Source organism: Macaca thibetana, chromosome 1 (genome assembly GCF_024542745.1).
Source record: "Macaca thibetana thibetana isolate TM-01 chromosome 1, ASM2454274v1, whole genome shotgun sequence".
In the NCBI taxonomy this organism is placed as follows: Eukaryota; Metazoa; Chordata; class Mammalia; order Primates; family Cercopithecidae; genus Macaca; species Macaca thibetana.
In genome coordinates, this window is record NC_065578.1 from 9955350 (window position 1) to 9976331 (window position 20982).

At 50.8% G+C, this 20982-nt stretch overlaps 1 protein-coding gene across 1 annotated transcript in view; it reads right to left on the reverse strand.

Moving 5' to 3' along the window:
- CASZ1 (castor zinc finger 1) overlaps nucleotides 1-8816 on the reverse strand; it is a 159072-nt gene extending 150256 nt beyond the window's left edge. The window contains exon 1 of the mRNA XM_050787777.1: nucleotides 8698-8816. The gene's annotated coding sequence lies outside the window, so the exon portion shown is untranslated. The remainder of the gene's footprint in view (nucleotides 1-8697) is intronic.
- Nucleotides 8817-20982: the final 12166 nt, after the last annotated feature.

A 20982-nucleotide genomic window follows, 5' to 3' on the forward strand; every position in this document is an offset into this window, starting at 1 on the left:
AATCCACCCGCCATTAACCCATCCCCCCCGGGCTCTCCCCTCAGGCTTCCCACGGCTCAGGCACCAGCCTTCACCTCTGACTCCCACGCATCCCCTTTAAAAGCTCCCCAGAAGTTATTTTCCAAAAGAAACAGAGAGTTTAAAAAAAATTTTTTTTTACACTGTGATAAGTCCAACCTGAATCGTGCTATTCTCCATGCAGATGTCTCTCCACAGAGCAAACTATCCAAGGTTGGAACATGACCTTGGCTAAGACCCTTGCTCAAACATCCTAGAATCATCAGCTGGATATGGGCATGTTCTTATCCAGAACATCCCCTTATGCATGCCCAAGAGCTCTGCCATTAAGGGGATGTATCCATTACCATGGATAGGGGAACCGGAAGCTGCCTTTGGCCTGGCGTGGGGCATCACTACCTGAGCAGGTGGGGTTCTTCACAGAGCAACCTGAGTGCTAGCCCCCATCCACCTATGGGGTCCCCTGGGTGACAGTTTGACAGCACTCTCCTCTCCCAGTACAGAGGCAGGCAGGTGGGAGTGGTGGTGGGGACCGATCTTGCCTCCTCTCTCCTGCCCCCCTGCCTCATCCTGGAGAATTGGAAAGAAGCCCACCAGAGCAGGGGGCCCTAGAGAGTCCTTAGACTGGGTTTATAAGATCTGCGAAACCCCTCAAAGTATAAGCAATATTTATGCTTATGAGATTTTTTTTATTAAGCGGATTCTCAAAGGGGGCACATGGATTCAAAAGAAGGGAAGAAGCACAGCCCAGAGACCCCCCCAAACCCGGGCTCAGCAGTGCCTCACACCCAGGTGGCCAAGGATGGAGCGGGCGGAGACCACAGGCAGGACTCCAGTCGTCCTGGCAGCAAGCGTCCCTGACCGCTGCCTCCTCACCCGGGAGCTGCCCTGGCCTCATCCTCGCTTTGCCTGGAAGCTGGTCACTAGGAGGGCTGGCCCGGGAGCTATGCCATGCCCTGGGCCAGCGCCCTCCCTCCTGTGCGCCAGGGCTGCCTGCCCAGCTAGCAGAGGCATCGCACAGCGGAGCCCACCAGCGGGGATGGAGGGGAAGCCAGCAGCCGCTGCAGCTCTGGAGAACCTCACAGATCCTATTAGCCACCTAGTGTCCAGAGCTGAGCTCTAGCCACCACTCTGTCCCTCCTGCTTCCCAGAGCGGCCACTTCGGGGGAGCCCAAGGGGACAGCAAGGGGAAGCCTGGGGTGGGACAAGCCTTCTCTAACCCTACCCCTACCTGGGTCTTCTCCAGGGACTTGAGGCCAGGGGACAGGAGCCAAGCTGTTTGCGGACATGACACCCAGGAGAAAGCAAAGACCCTGTGGTCCCTGCCCACACCCCCACCCAAGGCAGGGCTGTTCCCATCACCTCTGCTCCTTGCGCTGAGCAAGGCCCCCTATCTTTGAGATGTGTCATCTCAGACAACCCATTCCACCTGGGACATCTTGGGGTCCCCTCATCCCAGCCTCCAGGCCTCCTGCTGAGCCTCCCAAACCTTGGGCCTGCCACTTCCCCAGGGCCTCTGCCCCCCGCCACCCCCTCCTCTGCTGGCTCTTTTCTCTGTGTCCTCAAGACTCCTCTCACCTTGAGAAGTGTTAGGATTACCCAGCATTTACACTCAATGCGCTTCCTTATTCCTTAAGACTTATTAAGAATGATAATGAGTTCCGAAGGAGCGACGCGTCCCTGTCTCTCTCTCTCTATATCCTCTCTCTCTCTCTCTCTCTCTCTCTCTCTCTCCCCCCCACCTTCACTCTCTTTCTCTACGTGTGTTTTCCGCCAAAGACACATAGGACAAATCCAGGCCAAAAGGGAAAAAAATTCCAACAATATGGAAGAAGGGCACTTGAGAATTTCTATTCAATAAACCCATCCCTCTTCTTCCTTCTCCCCGGTTGTCCTCAATTATTCCAATTAAGAAAAAAAAAAAAAAACCTCCCCCTTCCCTTCACACTGTCCAGGCCACCCCTCACTCTGCCGGACTTCGAACAGGGGGAACAGGAGAAGGGCCCAGCTTGCCTGCAAAACCTTGTTAACGTGCAGCTCTTAAACGCTTGATTAATTTTTGCAGAATTTACGACAGGCTTTAGCTTTTTTTCCCCAAGCTGTGGCCTCAGAGCCGCAGCAACTTAACTTGGTGAACTTGAGGGGGGCCGAGGTGGGGGTGCCCCCCTCCCCCAGTGGCCTCCTGCTGCTGACACCCAAGGCAGCCCTGCAACTGAAGGGAGCCATGCAGATGCCACCGCCCAGGCAGGAGACAGACCCACTCGCAGAGCGGCGTGGCACCCAGAGGAGAGATCACCAGGCAGCCAGAACCATGGCTGACTTTTGGCCGTCTGGGACTTTTTAATTTCAAAATAAGAAAGCCAGTAGAAAGTGGGCAGAGAAGAAACCAACCTGGGGCTCTGGCGATGATGCCTCCAGCCTGCACCCTCCCAACCACGCCACGTATCCCGGGCACAGGGGCCGGCCTTATCGGTCTGCCGGCCTGCCCTTCAGAGAAAGGGAAGAACAGATCCTAATGAAATTACGGTTTTTAAAATGTCTATAAATTAAATCTCTCTCCTCTCTCTGCGAATCTCCCCCTGAGCTCCCTCTCCTCTACCAGGTTTGTTTGCCTCTCTTCGGTTCCCTCTGCTCATGTCTGTTTTTCTGATATAGACATCAAGAGGTTACGGGCTCAATTACAACTCCGCTGGAGTCTCAGCATCAGACTGGCTCGGCCTTCTCTTCTCCTCTTCAGAAACAAGATACCAAATAAATCTCTCTTCTTTATATTTTTATTTGCAATGCCAAAAGCCTAAAGATTCATTCCGTGGCCTTTTTGAACTTCGTTCAGATGGTGGGGGAATATTCTTTTTGATTGTGCCTGAGTACAACATAAACGCTTCACTCCCTATCTCGTTCCCCCCCTGTAAGGACACACACAAAAACCTTGGCTATGCATGAAATTTTAAAAAGGGGGAGAGGATAGTATAAATGTGCTTAATGTATGTCTATGAGAGGGGGCGAGCGAGCCCTGGAGAACATTAGTAGGACATCTAGCACATTCTAAAGTTTAGGGGGGACATCATGAGGATTCTTATCAGCAAAGGTCCATTTGTAAAGGGCAGATCATAAAAGGTGATTTTTTAAAAGAAAAAAAAAGTTGCTTCTACCTTCCCTAATACTGCCACGAGATACAGAAGAGGAGATGCGCCGTCTATATAATTTTACATCCGAAAAGGCCCTCTTCCCATCAAAAAAGAAAAAAAAAATCAAAGTTGAAAAATCCAAGTCTTAGTCAATCATCAGAGCTGTTGATTCCTGAGAAGAAGAAACCAGCTTTGAGTTGTAGGTCTAAGGGGAAAAGCAAAACAAAAACAAAAACCCCACTATACTTCTGGAAATATTAACCAGTGGGGATTCCAAAAGCTACTTTTCCTGGAAAAAGCACTTGAGACAAAGGTCGGAGAAAGCGGAAGCTGAAGGTGAATCAAAAAGAAAAACTTTGTCTTTCCAATTAACTAGACTGGGAAAAAGAAGGGAGGTGGGAGAACACATTACTACCAACTCATTAATTCTTTCCTGTAAACAATTTAATTAAATTCTGCTAAATACAGGAGAAATACTCATTTTGGAGTGCTTCCCCCCAACCTCAAAAGCAAATTCCTCCAGGTTCCTCCCCCCAGTGTGAACACTTCCCTTGTTTCCAAGCTACACAACCTTTCAGTGGGTTTCCAGCCCAGGCGTGGACTGCACTGCTCAGGGCTGCAAGAATGACAGCCTCATATGTCTGAAAGCTGACACTTCAGCTTTGAAAAGAAATGGGGGAAAATAAGCTGTTGACTTCTTGGTTAAAGTATTTTCTTGTTCTACTCATGTTCTTATGTCACTAGGCTAAAAAAAGAGAGAGAGAAAGAGGGAGAGAGAGAGAGGGAGAGAGAAGAGAGAGATATGACTTTCCTTGAATGATCTGTTTAACCTAAGCCAGAGGAAAAAAAAGAAAGTCATTAATTACTTATGTGAGCTATTGCTTCAGAAAGACAATAAACCTGCCCGGTCGCCATGGATATGACATATTTGCTCTGAAAACAACACAATAATTAGCAAAGGGGAAAGATACAAGGAGAATATGCAAACTCCTGAGTTTAAAGCCACAGTGCTCTTTTCTACTCGTAAGCCTCTGTTCTGTTTGCAATCCAAATCAAACAAATTTCAAAAATATAGCAAAGAGGGAAATAATAGGAATGGTTCCTCTCGCCTCTGAGCTGAGAAGCAACAACCACTCTACCTACTCCCCTCCAATATAAAATAATATAAAAGAGAACCAGGGTGGCAGAAGGAAAAAAAAAAAAACAAAAAACTCAAGTATTGCCTGTTTTATTTCCTATAGCAGGGGTGGAGTCAGGTTTTTTTTTTTTTTTTTTTTTTAATGTGCTCTTATTTAGCATTGGACCTTCTGGCCAGATATAAATTTATTTATGAAAGCCAAATGCTCTGTGCATGCCCCCCCCCCCAACACACACACAAAGTAAATGGAAATGTGAAGGGGTGGGGTTGGGGGGGGGTGTCCAGTTGAAAAAGTAAAGCAGTATATTCAGAAAGCGCCATCTCTATGGAAGGGCATCCACTCCCCCTATCTCCAAGAAAATGGAACCCCTGCCTTACTTTAATATTAAAAATGCATTAAATGGTTCTACCTACAACTTAGTCCCAAAGGATCATTAGGAAATGCAATCGCATTGTATCATATCTGTCAGCGTGATAAATATCTGAGTCAGAGTCAGTTTGCAATTTTTCAGTGTCACAAAACAAGATAATTTTTGTCTGCCTTCCTTTCTTAATTCACTGCAACGCCTCCCCGCCCCCCGCCCCAACCAGTCACAGATCTACAGAAAAATACCTGGGCAGAGGAGAAAAGGAGAAAAAGTTGATGTCTTCTCACATACCAGACAGAGGTTATTGATATCCTCCCAAAAAGCAGGCAAAATTGAACTTTAAAATATTTGGGTCACAATTTTCCCCAAAAAATAAATAAATAAAGCACTCCAGTTAAGTTTGACTAAAAACTCCTTTTCCCCTCTTCCCAGAGGCTAATTTTCCTAAAACAGATGGTCAGGATCTAAAAGAGAAGCAAATATACCTCAACCCCCACAGGCAGAGAAATCTAACTTTGAACTTCTCTTAAATTAAAAAGGGGTGGGGGGCAAGATAAACTATTAATAAGTGTGAAAAAAATTAGCTGAGCTACAAGTTTTGTTTTTCTTATTAAAATTATTTAAACACAAGGGGAGCAGATATATAAGGGAGTTTCATATTTAACTGACTTTCTTATTTTTTTTAAACAATAGCTTTTTTTTTTAAGATTGGACTCTTTGATCTTGAAAGAATTTTGCTCTTATATGATGGGGGGGAAGGGGGTGGTGGTGAAATGATCTGTTTTAAATGATGATGCAACTTAGAGATCAAAGCCTTCGCTTTCTTCTAGCCATAATAAGCTGTACTTGCCACAAAGCGTAAGGCTCCCGGGCTGGGCTCCTCTCCTTCGTAAGAAGGAAATAAAATACGCCGAGACTCAGAGCAAGACTCCAAGTCTCGGCAAGGTGCAAAGTCTAAAAAACAAACAAATAAGGCAAGGGGAATAAAAGAGGAAGGCACTGCCCCTTTAAACGTTTTAGTGCATATGGAGTTTGATTTCTGAAAGAGATCAGTTTAACATCTCCATAGAAACCAGCAACAGATTATCATCAACAGAATAAATAACTAGTCTAATAAATTAAACAGGAGGCATAAGATCGCTGGAAACCTGATTACTGAAGTTCAACAATATTCCCCATAAACTCTCCTTAACTGCCTCTAAGGTGGCTAACAAGAAGGGGGCTGGGGGGGCGGCGATCTCTCCAATTCGCCGGACTCTAGGGACAGAGATGGTGGTTGCCGCCTGGAAAGGAGAAGTTCTCCACTCTGCCCTGGAGAGGGTCCGAGAGCTCCCGCAAGGGGCACACCCTAAAAACCGAAGTTTGGGAAGTGGAAAAGCGGCTGGGGGTCGGGGGAGGTGGCGCGGGTCTCCGGAGATTGCGCGGGTCGCGACGCCCGCCCGGGACGCACCGCCTGATCGCCACCAGGACGCAAACCCGGCGCTTTGCGCTCAGGCGCCGAACGGCCCAGCGCCCCCTCCGGGCACGTGGAGCGCAGCCCCGGCGCAGCCCCCGGGGACCAACTACCCCCCTCCCCATGCCCGGCGCAGCTGCTCCTGCTCAGCCGGGACAGCTCCCTTTAGGACGGCGACGTGTGTGTGTGCGCGCGTGTGTGCGTGTGTGTATGTGTGTGCGTGTGTGTATGTGTGTGTGTGTGTATACGCGCGCGCGTCGTGGGTTGGGCGGGGGGATAACAAGATTATCCGGCGATCTGCTTTCCAGTCCCCTCGTGCGCTCTCATCGCGCGCCTGTACCAGCTCGGAGACGTCCTAAATTTACTAACTTTGCCCAGCGACTACCTGGGCCTTTACCCCCTCGCCACCCCCTGAATGTACCGGGTGTCAGCGGGACAACCACGCACAGTGAGGGCCGCGCCCCCACACTCCACTCGGGTATAAACGCACACCCCGCCCCGTGGCCCGGTAATCCAGGTTTAGGGGAGCTCCATACCCAGGAGGGGCGCTACTGCCGCTTTCCCGATGGGCACGCACCCGCACCCACACCGTAGCCAGCGTGGCTGGAAGGAGGTCCTCGCCGCGCCCAGAGCCGGCTTTCCAAGCTGAGGCTGGGGCAGAGGAACTTGTGTGGAGGAAGAGGACGCTCCCTGCCTCCCTCAGCGCTCCACTAGCCTCCCCCAACTCCGGACCCGGGTCGGGGATGACTTAGAAGAAGAATCTGCGCCCACCCCTTAGAGAAAAATCTATTATTATTATCTTAATCTACGCCCCCAAAGTGTCCCTCCAGCCGTGATTGACGGCGCATACACCTGTTCCCTTCGCGGAGGAGCTTCCAGAGCCGGGGACAGACATTCACCCAAACGCTCCGCAGCGGCCCAGCAACCGCCCGCCCGCCCGCGCCCGGCCAGCCCCCGCCAGCGGCCCCAGTGCGCCTCTGCCCGCACCTCACCACCCTGGCGGCCGCCCCCTCCCCTTCCAGGCCCGGCTGCCCGGCCCGCTAGCTCCCGGCAGTGCTGGCTTCGGAAAGAGAGAGAAAGAACAGAAAGCAAAACTTCCTGGCGGCCGACGGCCATCAGCTGCACATTCTGCAAATGCCACCGAGTAAAAATAAACCGGCCGCCGCTCCGCCCGGCCGGCTCACCCCGGGCGCACAAATCGGCCCCCTGCCCCGGGACCTCCCTGACTCGCTCTGGCCCAATCCCCCATTCCCGCGCGTCCCCTGAAGCCCCGCTCCCCGACGCTCCTCCGTCAGTCACCATGCTCTCCTTTGCCGTTAAGCCGGACCCCAAGTGACCGGGGAACCGGCTCTCTCCCTTTGGTGTTCCCTGCGCCCCCACAAACTACTTTTTTCTCTGTCCTTCAGAGTGCCTATTTCAGCCCTGTGCCCTTGGATTCAGGGCTCCTTCTCCCCAGTTGTTGAGCCCCGAGGTCACCCTCAGCCCACCCTGGGGGAACAGACCCCGCCCGACCCTCTCCCACGCCGCAAAGCCCCCCCGGAGCGCACCGCTCCAGCAGGCTGCTAGCCCGCCAGTCCCCGGGCGCAACTTCTCTCCCGGCGCACACAACAGCCGGCAACAACTCGCCCGAACTTTCCCCGGGACCCAGGCGGGCTCCGGCCGACAGCCGGGCGGCTCTGGGCCGGCGCCCCGGTTCCCCGTGCCCTGTGTTGCCAGCCCTTCACTCTGGGAGGCAGGGGGTGGGGTGGGGAAGGGAGTGAGGAACGCCACTTGCCGCGCCTGGAGCAGCGCACTTAAGATAAACTTCCCAGGCACAGATGAAAAGGGGGGCGCCGCTCCCCCCATCTAAGAAATATCTTGCCTTCGATTTCCTATCGGGGATACCCTTTGGCACCCCGCACCTAAGCGAACACTGCCTACCTCTGCTGGCAGCACCTACACCCGGTATCCGGGCACAAGAGCCTCCTGGAGAGGTTCCCCACCCACCCCTTCCCATGGGCAAAGTCTTGCAAAGTCACCCCAGGCGCCCCTCACCCCTGCCTCCTTCTCCGCCCTGGAGAGCGCACGACCCCTCTGCTGCTGGGGGGTGGGGTGGGGTGGGGGTGTAGGGAGAAGGAGTGATTACCCGGTATTGGCGAGCACCTGCCCCCCCCAGGAGCCCACAGCGTGGGGGGCGCCCCCACCCTATTTGCAAAGTCCTGCACTCGCGCCTGGCACCTCCCTCTCTTCTCCCCTACCCCGCCGCCCCCTCAGTTGGAGTAAGTGACCCCCAGGAGGAGCAGCCCTCCCCTCCCCAGGAGCCGCGCGCCGGGCATTTCCCTGGCCACGGCGGGCAACGCGCCGCCCCGCGCCTGGGTGCCAGCCCTCCGTGCCCCCTGCCTCCGCACGGCCGGAGTTGGGTGGCAGCCGCCGATCGCAGGCTGGCTGGTTGGCTCTCTCGCTGGCTCGCTCGCCCGCTGCCTGCTGCAAGCGGCAGCCCCGGGGGTGGGGGGGTGCACCGGGACAAGGGGAGCGACGGGGAGGCGCCCCGGGAGGCCCGCGGAGCTGGGGGGCGTGGGGGGGCCGCGGCAGAGGGAGCGCCGAGTCTCTTACCTGCACTTGGGGCGGCTTTGGGTGACTTTCCAAGTCCGGGGGAAAAATGTGTGTGTGTTTGGGATGGAGCGCCGCGGGCGCGCATGCGCTGCCCAAAGTTGCCGGATCCCGGATTTTTCGCTCCCAGTCTCCGCTCTCGCCCGCTGTGATTATGGAATTCTCCGCGGCCGGGCGGGCGACTGGGTGGCATGCAAAACCCGGGCCGGATCTCGGGGCCGGGCTCCGCTCCACCCTCACACCCCCAGACCTGCCCCTCCCGGATCCTTCCCACCCACCGCCCGGGCTGAGGTCAGCGTGCGCGTGCGGCGAGTCGCTGCCTGCGGAGTAGCATCTGAGCGCTCGGCCACCTTTTGCAGCTCCAGAGGCTTCTACACCCCCTAACTAAGTTGAGTTGAGGCTAGGGGAAAAGAGAGAAGGGATGATGGGGGGGGGGGGCGTTACTTTCCACCTGTTCTGAATCTGGAGAGAGCCCGAGTTTGGTTCCCACTTTCCGCAGAAGAACTGGCTCTTTCTTGCAAGTTAGAGTGTTAGACTGTGGAACCCAAAGGAACGAAATGTTCTCACTATTTGATATCTGCTTTGCACTTATTCTTTGCAAGGGAGTTTTTCATTCAATCTACTGTGCAAGAAATATATCTTAAGTGAGCAACATAGGCCGTGCAGAATGAACCTTACATGGAGGGGCTGGGGGGCAGATTAACACATTAAAACAAGTGGATAATGTTATTTCAGAGAGTGAAAGTATCCATGAAGAAAATAAAGCAAGGCAATAAGTTAAAGAGTGTCTTGAGGGCCAGCGTCGTGGTTTACACCTGTAATCCCAGCACTTAGGGAGGCTGAGGCAGGAGGATCCGTTGAGCCCAGGTGTTCGAGACCAGCTTGGGCAACATAGCCAGACCTAGTCTCTGACAAAACAAAACAAAACAAAACAAAACAGTGTCTTGGGATAGCTAATCCCCCTGCCCCCAGATGATGGGGGAAGAGTCTTTTGAGGGGCACTTTCATACTTTATTGAAGAAACCCCCTTTTCTCCCATACCCAGCTTTCCCTTTTCCCAATTGGTTTCAAGTGGCCACACCAGCTGAGCCTAGTGGTCAGCTTCAGTGCTAGGGCCCTGTAGCTCTCGTCTTGCCTTTCTCAGCAAGCACACCCCTCATTCCAGGCCTGAGCTACTTTTTCCTTTAGCATAAAGGTGGGATGGAAATGTTGAGAGGCATGAAAGAAAGTGAAAACACCCAGATGATGAGATAGGTGAGAAACTGACCGTAACAGTAAATGAAATAGATCAATGATTGGTGGAATAAATGAATATAAATTCAAAGTATGACCCACAGCTTCAAGCCCTGCTCAACAGAATGCATTAAACTAAGAGGCAATGCCGCAGGCTGGTAAACATTGTTGCAGGCTGGTAGTCTTTGGAGCCTAATCTGCAAGGTGTCAGGAAAGCCTCTCAGGACCAGAGAAATGACCCAAAGCCCTGTATGATGATTGTCCAAGACAAGCATCTTCCGGGATGCATTCCATGTCCTGCCTTAAACTGGAAGTTAATTGTCCAGAAGCATATGGACACAGACTGGAGACATGATGGCCCTCTGGCCCTGAGGAGGCCAGGATTTGCCCTCTGCCCTAATAAAGCCAACAAATTTGGGAGAGGAGGCTGAGCCATCCCACACTCCTTAGATACTCAGTGATATTTGCTTGTGTTAGATGGACTAGAGAAGAAACCTCCTCGAAAAGCCAGCTCCTCACTTCCTGGGGGTCCCTTCTGGATCTGTCCACACAGGAAGGCCAGATTTAGGCATTAGACACACCTTTTGGGGTCATTTTGTCCCCTCCCCCCACTTATCCCAATACTTAACTGGAGGCAGCAACACATCGATAATTAACATTCCTCAAAGACCACTGATTGGTTACTCTCCATTGCCACCCCCACCATCCAAGGCATTCTCAGCTTTCAGGAATTGGGTGCTCACCCACCATCTCTAAGACCCTTGTGCCTGGTGACTCAGCAGGATGCACAGCCCCAGAGATCTCAAGCCCAATCCTGTCATCCTACAGAAAGAGAAACTGAGGCACAGCGAGGGACAGTAACCTGAGAAGAGGCAAGGTAGCTCTTCTAACTTTTTGGCTCAGGGCTGAGTGCACTCCTGGGGCAGTGTAAAGAAGGGGTTAACAACTTGGGCTTGGAGTTCAGACCCTACCACTCCCCAGCTGGGTGACCCTGAGGAAGGCATTTGACCCTTCTGTGCCTCAGTTGCCCCCACAGTAAAATGGGGATAATAATAGTACCTACTGCCTAGGATTGTTGAGAGGCTAAAATGAGTTAATGCAGGAAAAGGGCCTGGGCCAAGATGTTGATCGATAAATGCCAGTAATTGTCATTGCTCCTTGGGACATCCAGTGCTCCCTTTACTTCTCATTTCTTTCCATGCTCTCTCCATTCCTTCTTCTCCTCTGTCCTTTTTTTCCCCTCCAACAATAGTCCTTCACTCATTCATTCATTTGGTAGGGATGGCTGAGCTCCGAGGAAGGGCAGATCTCCACCAGTGCTGGGGAGACAGAAATGAATGAGACAAAGCCTGCCCTTGAGGGGCTAGGGAAGAATTCACTCGTCTCTCTGTCCCACTATCAGGCCTACCCCACTTCCCACTATCAGGCTCACCTTTACCCCTTTCCCACTACGCTGCCCTCCCACACACCCTTTCCCACCTCTCTCAACGTCTCCAACAGCCAAGTCACCCACCAAACTTTTATTAAAATTTGTACTCCTCCCTCCATTGTTTTCTCAAATATTTCATAATGTTCCCACCTCCCAAGAAGCCTTTCCACCTCCTCTAAAGGAACCTCATCTCAGGTAGGGAAGGCTGGAAACAGAGTCAAGTCTGGGAGGAGGGAAGAGGATTTGCAGGAGGTGGGGGATGAAAAGGGAAAGCTCTTTTGTTTCTCAACCACCACCCCCAATGTCCCCCCAAAAATTAAAGTAAGGGGCCAGGAGAGAGCGGCAACCCCAGACAGCAGCCTCTGATCGCAGCCACGCCTTGTTCCTCCATCGCTTGTTTTTTTCACTCCCGACCCAAACTTCCCGCGCAGGGACTGAAATCAGGTGCTCTTCCCCCTCATGTTCTTCAATTTAGCATTTCCTGAGCTTCCCCTAAAATAAAATCCAAGCCTTTCCCCCATGATCACCAAGGTCCTTCAAGATCTGGCCGTCGCCTGTCCCTGGGCCTCACCTCTCTCCTTCTCTGCCTGGTTCACACAAGCTTCTTGCTGTCCTGGAAAACACCAAGCTTGTCCCCACCTCAGGGCCTCTGCACCTGCTGTTTCTTCCACCTGGAATGTTGCCTTTGCAGGCTGCTTCCTGCAAACCAAATGGCATTGTTCGAGTTTCTGCTCCTATCTCACCTCCTCAGGGGGGCTTTCTCGATAACGTAGCTCCCAGCCTTTCTTTACCACTTTGTCCTATTTGAGTGTCCACAATGATTTTGCTTCCTCCTTTGTTCCCATATTTCCTATCCGGCTGCCCCTTCTAGCATGGGAGCTTCTTGGAGACAGGAACTTTGTTCTGAGTCCCCTGTGTCCTCAGCACCTTGAGCAGTGTCTGGCATAAAGCAGGCCCTCACTCTCTATGAGTCAGGCACAGAATTAAGATGAGCCAATGTGGTCCCTGCCCTCCATGTGCCTATGCTGTGGGAAAGTGACTAGAAAGGTCCTACGACAAAGTTTGGCGGGGGGAAGAGGAGCTGATACGAGCCAATACAACCCGGGACTTCCCAGGAATTACCAGGTTGGTGCGGTGGCCTTGATTGAGATTTTCACTCCCTGGCATTTGGCCGGGGCATCTATAGTAGGGAAATGGATGGCTCTGGCAAACTGTACCCAGCAGAGGAGGCTGCACAGGTGGGAGGGGAGGTGGATCAGCTAAGGACCCCATCAAAACATTTCTCCAGCCCCCTGCCTCTAGACAGGCTGCATGTGATCAAGAGCCTCTCCCATTGCTATATCTTCAGGGAAGACCCCCCCCTACACACACACACACAAACCTTTCTCACTCTGAGGACAGAGTCTGCACCTTTAACTCAGAAGCCCAGAAGCCAAGCATCGTGCCTGGCACCCAAGAGGCTCCCAATAATTGATTGTGGAACAAATAAAGTTAAGTCTGTTTCAGTTTGTGTAATTGGGAAAGCCTTGAAAGTAATCACAGCTCAGCTTGCTGCCCACGGATTTTGGTTTCTGGTCCTCTACTGTGATGGAAAGCAACTGGTACATCAATCACTGATATTTATTGAGTAATTATTATGTCCCTGGCCCCATGCTAAACCTTCATGATATCTCATTAGACCCACAAAACAACCATATGAAACTGTTGAGATTATAAATATACCCATTATACAGATGAGGAAAGCAGGGCACAGAGAATAACTTTCCCAAGACTGAGGCAGGCAGTCTGACTCCCTTGGGACCAGTTGCTTGGGCAGAGAGGTAACACAACCCTCACTACTCCACTTACCCCAATGCAACAAGCATTTTTACCTTTACTCAATGTTCATAAAGAGATGAAACTTGAATGTGAATTGTATTAGGAGAGGAGAAGGGGGAAGCAGAACAAATCTGTCGATCTTATTCCATCTAATAAAAGATGAGAGGAAACAAAGAAATTACAGTACAAAGCATTGGATCTTAGGCTGGGCATGGTGGCTCATGCCTGTAATCCCAGCACTTTGGGCGGCCAAGAAGGGCGGATCACCTGAGGTCAGGAGTTCAAGACCAGACTGACCGACAAGTGGAAACCCCATCTCTACTAAAAATACAAAAATTAGCCAGGCATGGTGGCGTGTGCCTGTAATTCCAGCTACTCGGGGGGCTGAGGCAGGAAAATTGCTCAAATCCTAGAGGCGGAGGTTGCATTGAGCTGAGATCGTGCCACTGCACTCCAACCTGGGCGACAGAGTAAGACTCTGTCTCAAAAACCAAAAACAAACAACAAAAACCACAAAGCGTCAGATCTTGTATACAGTAAGCACTCAATAAATGGTAACAAAGAGTCACTACTTTTTACATTTTAAAATGGTGAATGATGTGCTGGGTTTCTTCTCCTGGACCGTTCCTTGTTTTGTGGTTCTGCTTGGGTGGGGTCCATGTTTTTCTGGCTCACTGTGCCTCGCCTGGTGCTAGCAACAAGGTAGGTGCTCAGGAGACGCTTCATGACTGAAGAGGTGAACAAGTGAGGTAAGTGATTATGGTGATTACTGGGCAAGTTGTAATCTAAAAAAGGTGGGTTTTTTTTGTTTGTTCGTTTGTTTTTTTTTGAGATGGAGTCTCGCTCTGTCACTCAGGCTGGAGTGCAATGGCGCAACCTCAGCTCACTGCAACCTCTACCTCCTGGGTTCAAGCGATTCTCCTGCCTCAGCCTCCCAAGTAGCTGGGATTACAGGCGCGTGCCACCACACCCGGCCAATTTTTGTATTTTTAGTAGAGACGGGGTTTCACCATGTTGGCCAGGCTGGTCTCGAACTCCTGACCTCAGGTGATCCACCCTCCTCCGCCTCCCTAAGTGCTGGGATTACAGGCGTGAGCCACTGTGCCCGCCCTAATTAAAACTTTTTAAAAGTTGAGTTCATTCATTTTATTTACAAGTGTCTCTCTTGGGAGTCCTGGAGAGGGAGAACAAGAGGGGCTTTTCGCTCACTCTGAGCTTGGTTCCCAAATCCCATCCGGGTTGGTGAACTTGACAAGTTCTTTCACCCCGAAATTCTGTCATTCTTTTAACAAAGTAGGTAATTCTTTGTTTCTGACTAAATATATAATATGTGTATTTTTTTTGTAAAAAATTCAGAAAATACAGATAAACAGGAGGAAGCAAATTTAAATTATCTGTAATCCCACCACCCATGGTTGTTAATATTCTGGTTGATGTTTTGGTGTATTTCCTTCCAGTCTGGGATTTTTATTTGTTAGTTTTTTTGATCTTGGCTTTGTCTGGTTGTATAAAATCAGAATCACACTGAACATACTGGACTGTGGGGTTTTTTTTTTTAAGCCTGACATGTGTATGTAGCATGAACACTTCGTCACGTCATTAAATGTTCTTTTCCAACATGATTTTTAATGGCCGTATTGTAGAGTTAATCATAATTTACTTCCGCAGTACTTCACTATTGGAAATTTTGGACATCGAACTTATATCTGATTCTTTTCATTATTATAAATAACTCTAATGAATATCTTTGTCCATAAATAATCATGCACATTCCTTAAAATGGAATTGTTGAGTCCAAGAGTGTGCACACGTTTCAAAGCCGTTCCTATCCATCGCCAGATTAGGTTGTGTTCATTTGCCCTTCCACCGGGGCACATCTCCCGTCTACTGTCCAACCTTTGGTGTTCTCTCTGTCTTTTTTTTTTTTTTTTTTAACCCCTGCTAATTTAATGGGTGAAAGAGTCTATGATTCTAGTAATGAATCCTTATTAGAACCATGCTGGCCACAAGCAGGGGCTGTTTCAAGGTTTAAGCGGCCTTGCTCAGATCCACAGCCGCAGGCAGGGATGGAGAGAAAGGCAGTCTGGCAGTCTCCCAGGAGCTGCGGCCCAGAGCATCGCGTTGACGGGTTCTCGGCGGCCTCCAGAGCAGCTACTGAGTCCAGGCTTCTTAGGCAATGCTCAGCTGAGGGGAGAGAAGGGGTGGGGTCTGTCTCGGTCCTTCAGTCTCAACAGAGTTGAGCTCCCCACCTCCTCCTACCCCTTCACCCACACCTTCCAGAAACCTCTCTCGACAGAAAAGCCTTAGGGATTTCTATGCCATAAATACTACCTGTTTTCCGAGCTCAGGATCCACGCTTTGTACCTGCTTTCGTTTTCCCTGTCCGAGCTCTCAACTCAGCTCCAAGCAAGGGCCAGGCTCTCTTGTTCTCTGGCTCAACCCCTTCTTTCCTAGTTGGTTCTAATTAATTTGCTTTTTCAGGGGTATTTATGTTTACCTCTGCCTGGTAACTACAAGAATTGCAAGTGACTAACATTTTGCTTTTAGGAAACATTCCCTAGTCCCAGGGTCTCTGATCTCTACGACCCCTTGCAGTTTTAACATTCTCCGAACTATCTACCTCTTTTAGAAAAAAATCGCTCTAAATTTCTGGGGAAAAAAGGAGGGTAATTCACACTCACTGCAGACAATTCAGGAAACCCAGTGAAATACAAACATAAATATAATGCAGAGAATAAAAAAACACCCACCATCGGAGAGCCAGGTATTTGGGTGTGAATTGAACTTAAGAATTTAAAGGGCCGGGCGTGGTGGCTCACGCCTGTAATCCCAGCACTTTGGGAGGCCGAGACGGGTGGATCACGAGGTCAGGAGATGGAGACCATCCTGGCTAACACGGTGAAACCCCATCTCTACTAAAAAATAAAAAAAAAAACTAGCCGGGCGAGGTGGAGGGCGCCTGTAGTCCCAGCTACTCCGGAGGCTGAGGCAGGAGAATGGCGTGAACCCGGGAGGCGGAGCTTGCAGTGAGCCGAGATCCGGCCACTGCACTCCAGCCTGGGCGACAGAGCGAGACTCCGTCTCAAAAAAAAAAAAAAAGAATTTAAAGAACGAATTGAAATGAAACCCTCCAGATATATCTTTTCGAGGACCCCTCAGCAGCCTGACTGGGAGATGTGTGTGGATAGGGGTGTCATTCATGCCAAGTGGTAAGGTGTGTGTGATTTTATCTGTGTGGGAGGGAGTGTGAGTGTGCACTTGTGGAGGTGCGGGACTGCATTCCCTTTAAAGAAGCGTCCTGGTGCATGTAGGTGTGGCTGTGCTGTATTTGCACACGGGAAGACTGCTTCTGCTGTCAACAGCCACCCAAATACACAGCAATCCAGCCAGGTGAGGGGCTGGCCCGATGCTGACATCACCTCTTACCCGAAGATCCCCGGGCCAACACCTTAACCCCTCCCACGCCTGCCAGGGTGGGGCAGGCCTGGCCCCAGGGCCTGTGGAACAGGGAAAACCAAGTGATGGAAAAATCGGAGGACCAGCCTCCCCACTGTCCTCAGAGCAAAGCCACACTCCCACAGCCATGCGGTCCCTGCCACGTGCCACGTGGGCCCACACAGCCCCTGCCCCTTTCTCTTCCTTCCCACCTCTCCCAGATCTGAGAGCAGAAGCCAAAGGGACTAGTCATGGTGGTGCTTTGTCTTGGGATGCGATCTTGCCTGAGATTGGCGTGGAAAGGGAACCTGCCCTGGGACTCCGGAAGTGGCTAGGCTTCCTCCCGACGGGCACCTGTGCAGGCGCCGGCTGCCACCCATAGCTGGCGTCACATGGAGGGCGGGGCTGGCCATGGAGGCAAGAAAGAGTTGTTTTGTTGATGAGCTGCCCTCCTGTCACACGGGCTGGAGTGCCCTGGATGTGGGTGGGGAGGACTGCCCTGCTGTGCCAAGCTGGCCCGGATGTGAGCGGGAGCCTGGCCTGCCTCTCCCCACTCCCCCTCACATATTCACACACCCTCTGCTCCAGCCACACAGATCTCCAACCTACCCTGCTTGCTTCCAGCTCCAGGCCTCTGTCTAGACTGTTCCTTCTGCTCTAAGGCCTTTCGCCCCCCAACTCACCCATTAAGCCCAAAACAGGTGGCACCTCCTCTGGGGGACCTTTCCTGATGTCCCCCTGCCCCAAATTGGATTAGACACCCTGTCTGTGCTCCCATAGCCCCCTTGTTTTCTTTGTCAGAACATGTATTATAACTGTCTTCTCCCTAAACCCTCCCATTAGATGGTGTGTGTGTGGTTTTAAAATCTATGTTTAAATCATCGCTGTATTTCTTTTTTTTTTTTTGAGACAGAGTCTCACTCTGTCACCCAGGCTGGAGTACCGTGGTGCAATCTTGGTTCGCTGCAACCTTCACCTCCTGGGTTCAAGCAATTCTCCTACTTCAGCCTCCTGAGTAGCTGGGATTACAGGCACCTGCCACCATGCCTGGCTAATTTTTGTATTTTTAGTAGAGACAGGGCTTTGCCATGTTAGCCAGTCTGGTCTCGAACTCCTGACTTCAGGTGATCCCCCTGCCTCGGCCTCCCAAAGTGCTGGGATTCCAGGCATGAGCCAACACGCCTGGCCTAAATCATTGCTGTAGTTCTGAATTAACCAGTTCTGGATTCAAATCCAGCTCTGCTACTTACCAGTAGCGTGACTTTGGGCAACTCCCAACCTCTCTCAGCCTCAGTGTCCCCATCTCTAAAATGGCAAGAAAACCAGGTTCTGCCTCACAGTATTGTCAGGAGAATTAATTGAGATAATTCATGCAGGGCACTTAGCCTGGATTCACACGTAATGACTGTTGTTATGATTATTTCCAGCATCCAGCAGAGTGCTTAGAAAATGACAAGTGAACGAATAGTGTCTCTTTGCTTGATGTGCATGCGTGGTGGGGGATGTGTGGCGTATGCCAGGGCATGGGGGTGGGTAGGAAACCAGGATGTTCCAGGAGGCAGGTCCCGTATGGATGTGTGTGTCCACTCTGAAGGGTAATGGACTCGTTATTTATGGTCAGGGCTTAAAGAAAAAAAAAATGAAAAAAGACAAACCAGTGTTCAGTAATGACAAAGTAATTACCTTTTTATTATTTTTTCAATAGGATTCAGAGGAGTGTGGGTCTTGGCTGCAGCTTGGCTTCCTGAGGCTCTGTGCTGTCCCCGTACTGTCTCCATGCCCACTGCCCTGCCAGGGAAGAGGCTGGGTGGGAGAGGGCCGAGCGGCGCTCCTCAATGTGGAAGGGGTCAGGGACCAGGGAGAGGGGCCACCCAGTTGACAAAACAAGAACCCCAGGCCAGGCGTGGTGGCTCACGCCTGTAATCCCAGCACTTTGGGAGGCCGAGGCAGGTGGATCACCTGAAGTCAGGAGTTTGAGACCAGCCTGGCCAACATGGCAAAACCCCGCCTCTAGTAAAAACACAAAAATTAGCTGGGGGTGGTGGCGGGTGCCTACAATCCCAACTTTTTGGGAGGCTGAGGCAAGATAATAGCTTGAACCTGGGAGATAGAGGTTGCAGTGAGCCGAGATCGTGCCATTGCACTCTAGCCTGGGCAGCAGAGTGAAACTCCATTTAAAAAAAAAAAAAAGAGAGAGAGACCTAGAAGTGAAGTTCTCCCAAGCTCTGGCAAGTTGTCCACGACGAAGGGGCCAGACCCACAGCCTAGAACATTTAAGAATGGTTGAAAGAAAAATTAAAGCCCAGAGAGAGGAAGCTGCTTGCATGCCAGTGACCCTGGTGACCATGCAGAGCTAGTGACAGAATGAGAACAGAGCCTGGGTCCTCTGGCCCCAGCCAGGGCTCTTTCCCACCTTATGACTTACTTGAAAATGGGGTCTGCCTGGCCCTGGCGTTCTGCCTCAAATTTCAACCAGGAGGGAGGCCCCTGCTAGATGGTGATTTTTTTCGGAGTCCTTCAAGAAGTTGTTGAAGACATAATTTCAAGGTGCCAGGACTCCTAGGTGTTAACTAGACTACACTGTGATTGACATTAGCTATCTAGCAAGTGGCCATCCAAGGTGCCCTTTTCCACTGTCCAGGAAGGGGATGAAATCAGCTTTAGTCTCTTATGCATTTATCCATCTATCCATCCAATAATCCATCCATCCATCCACTCACCCAACCTTTAATCGATCCACCCATTTATCCATCTGTTCATTTATCTACTCTTCCATTTTTCCATCCATCCACTCATCTATCCATCCATCCATCCTTTCATCCATCCACCCACCAATTCATCCATCCAGTCAGCCGGCCAGCTTCTATCCTTCCATTCATCCATCCACTAATCCATCTATCCATCCATCCACCCAACCTTTCATCCATCCATCCATTCATCCATCTATCCATCTATGTACCCTTCCATGCATCCAACCACCAATTCACCCATTCATCCTTCCATCCATCCAGTCACCAATTCATCCATTTATCCATCCATCCATCCATCCATCCATCCATCCACCCACCCAACCTTTCATCCATCCATCCATTCATCCATCTATCCATCTATGTACCTTCCATGCATCCACCCACCAATTCACCTATTCATCCTTCCATCCAGCCAGCCACCAATTCATCCATTTTTCCATCCATCCATCCATCCCTCCATCCAGCCACATATCTGACAAACATTTGATGAGTGCCCCCATGTGCCAGGCACCTTGCTAGGACCCAAAGGTCTGGGGATGTTGAGATGCACAAAACAAAAAATTGGGAACAGCCAGTGGAGAAAATCCAGCGGCATAGGCGGTGTCTCAAAGACATCTAGAGATAAGTGCAGGTAGATGAAAGCTGACTTGACAGAGAGTCAAGCCCCCTGGCTTCCAAGCCCAACCCTGTCATTAACTTGCTGGAGAGTCTTAGATATGTCCCGTCTGTGTTCTCTTTGCTATGGTTTCTTCCTCTATCACTTGAGAAGGTTGGACTAGCTCAGAGGGCAGGCAGACATTACCCAAAGAGCCCCTGGATGAGGAGTATTTTGAATGGGAGGTTGTAAAGTGCCAAGGGGACAGGGAACAAGAGTTTCTTTGGTTTTCAGGGAGAGAAGGAGGACCAGAAGATTCTGAAAGAAAAAGAAGGAAGAAATGAAGAGTGGGGGCTCTGTCCCAGCTCTACACTGCTGCGGATCTTCAAACCATTCCTCTGCTCTTCTGCCCTTCTTTGTCAGTCTCTGGATCTGGGGGATCCCATTCCTGGTAACTGACAAGGCCCGTGGCCCTTTGTCCTCCCTTCCCCACCTCCCAGCCCCTGCCTCCCTGCAGCTGTGATAACCCACACGTAGCACTTTACCCTCTGGAATTTATTTTAAGGTCTTGGCTTGTTTATTTATTTTATTTAGAGATTTCTCGGCGCTTTGTGGGGAGGAAAATTCGAATGGGGTGATTATGAAATACTATTTCACCTCGCTGTTCATTCACAACAAACAAAGAGAAATGATTGGTGATTAAAAATGCATTCTCTCTGCTTGTTTTCTTTTGTTTTACCATTATGGAAATATTATAAATACTGAATACTAATCTGGACCTGCGGGGACCTCACAGACCTTCCAGAAAACGAGTCTCCTGTTCTTCCTTGGGGCAACCTCATGCTGTCCTCTGGGGCTCCAAGCTAGGGCTCAAACCCCTGCCATTGCTCTGGTCCCAGGCCAGGCGTCCCTATCACCCTGGGCAACCCCATTCAGTCTTCCCTGGACTGGGACAAGAGTCTCCTCACCTTCTTCTCCCAGTTCCCTGTCCAGCAGAACCTAGTCAAGGAGAATAGGGATGTGAATAT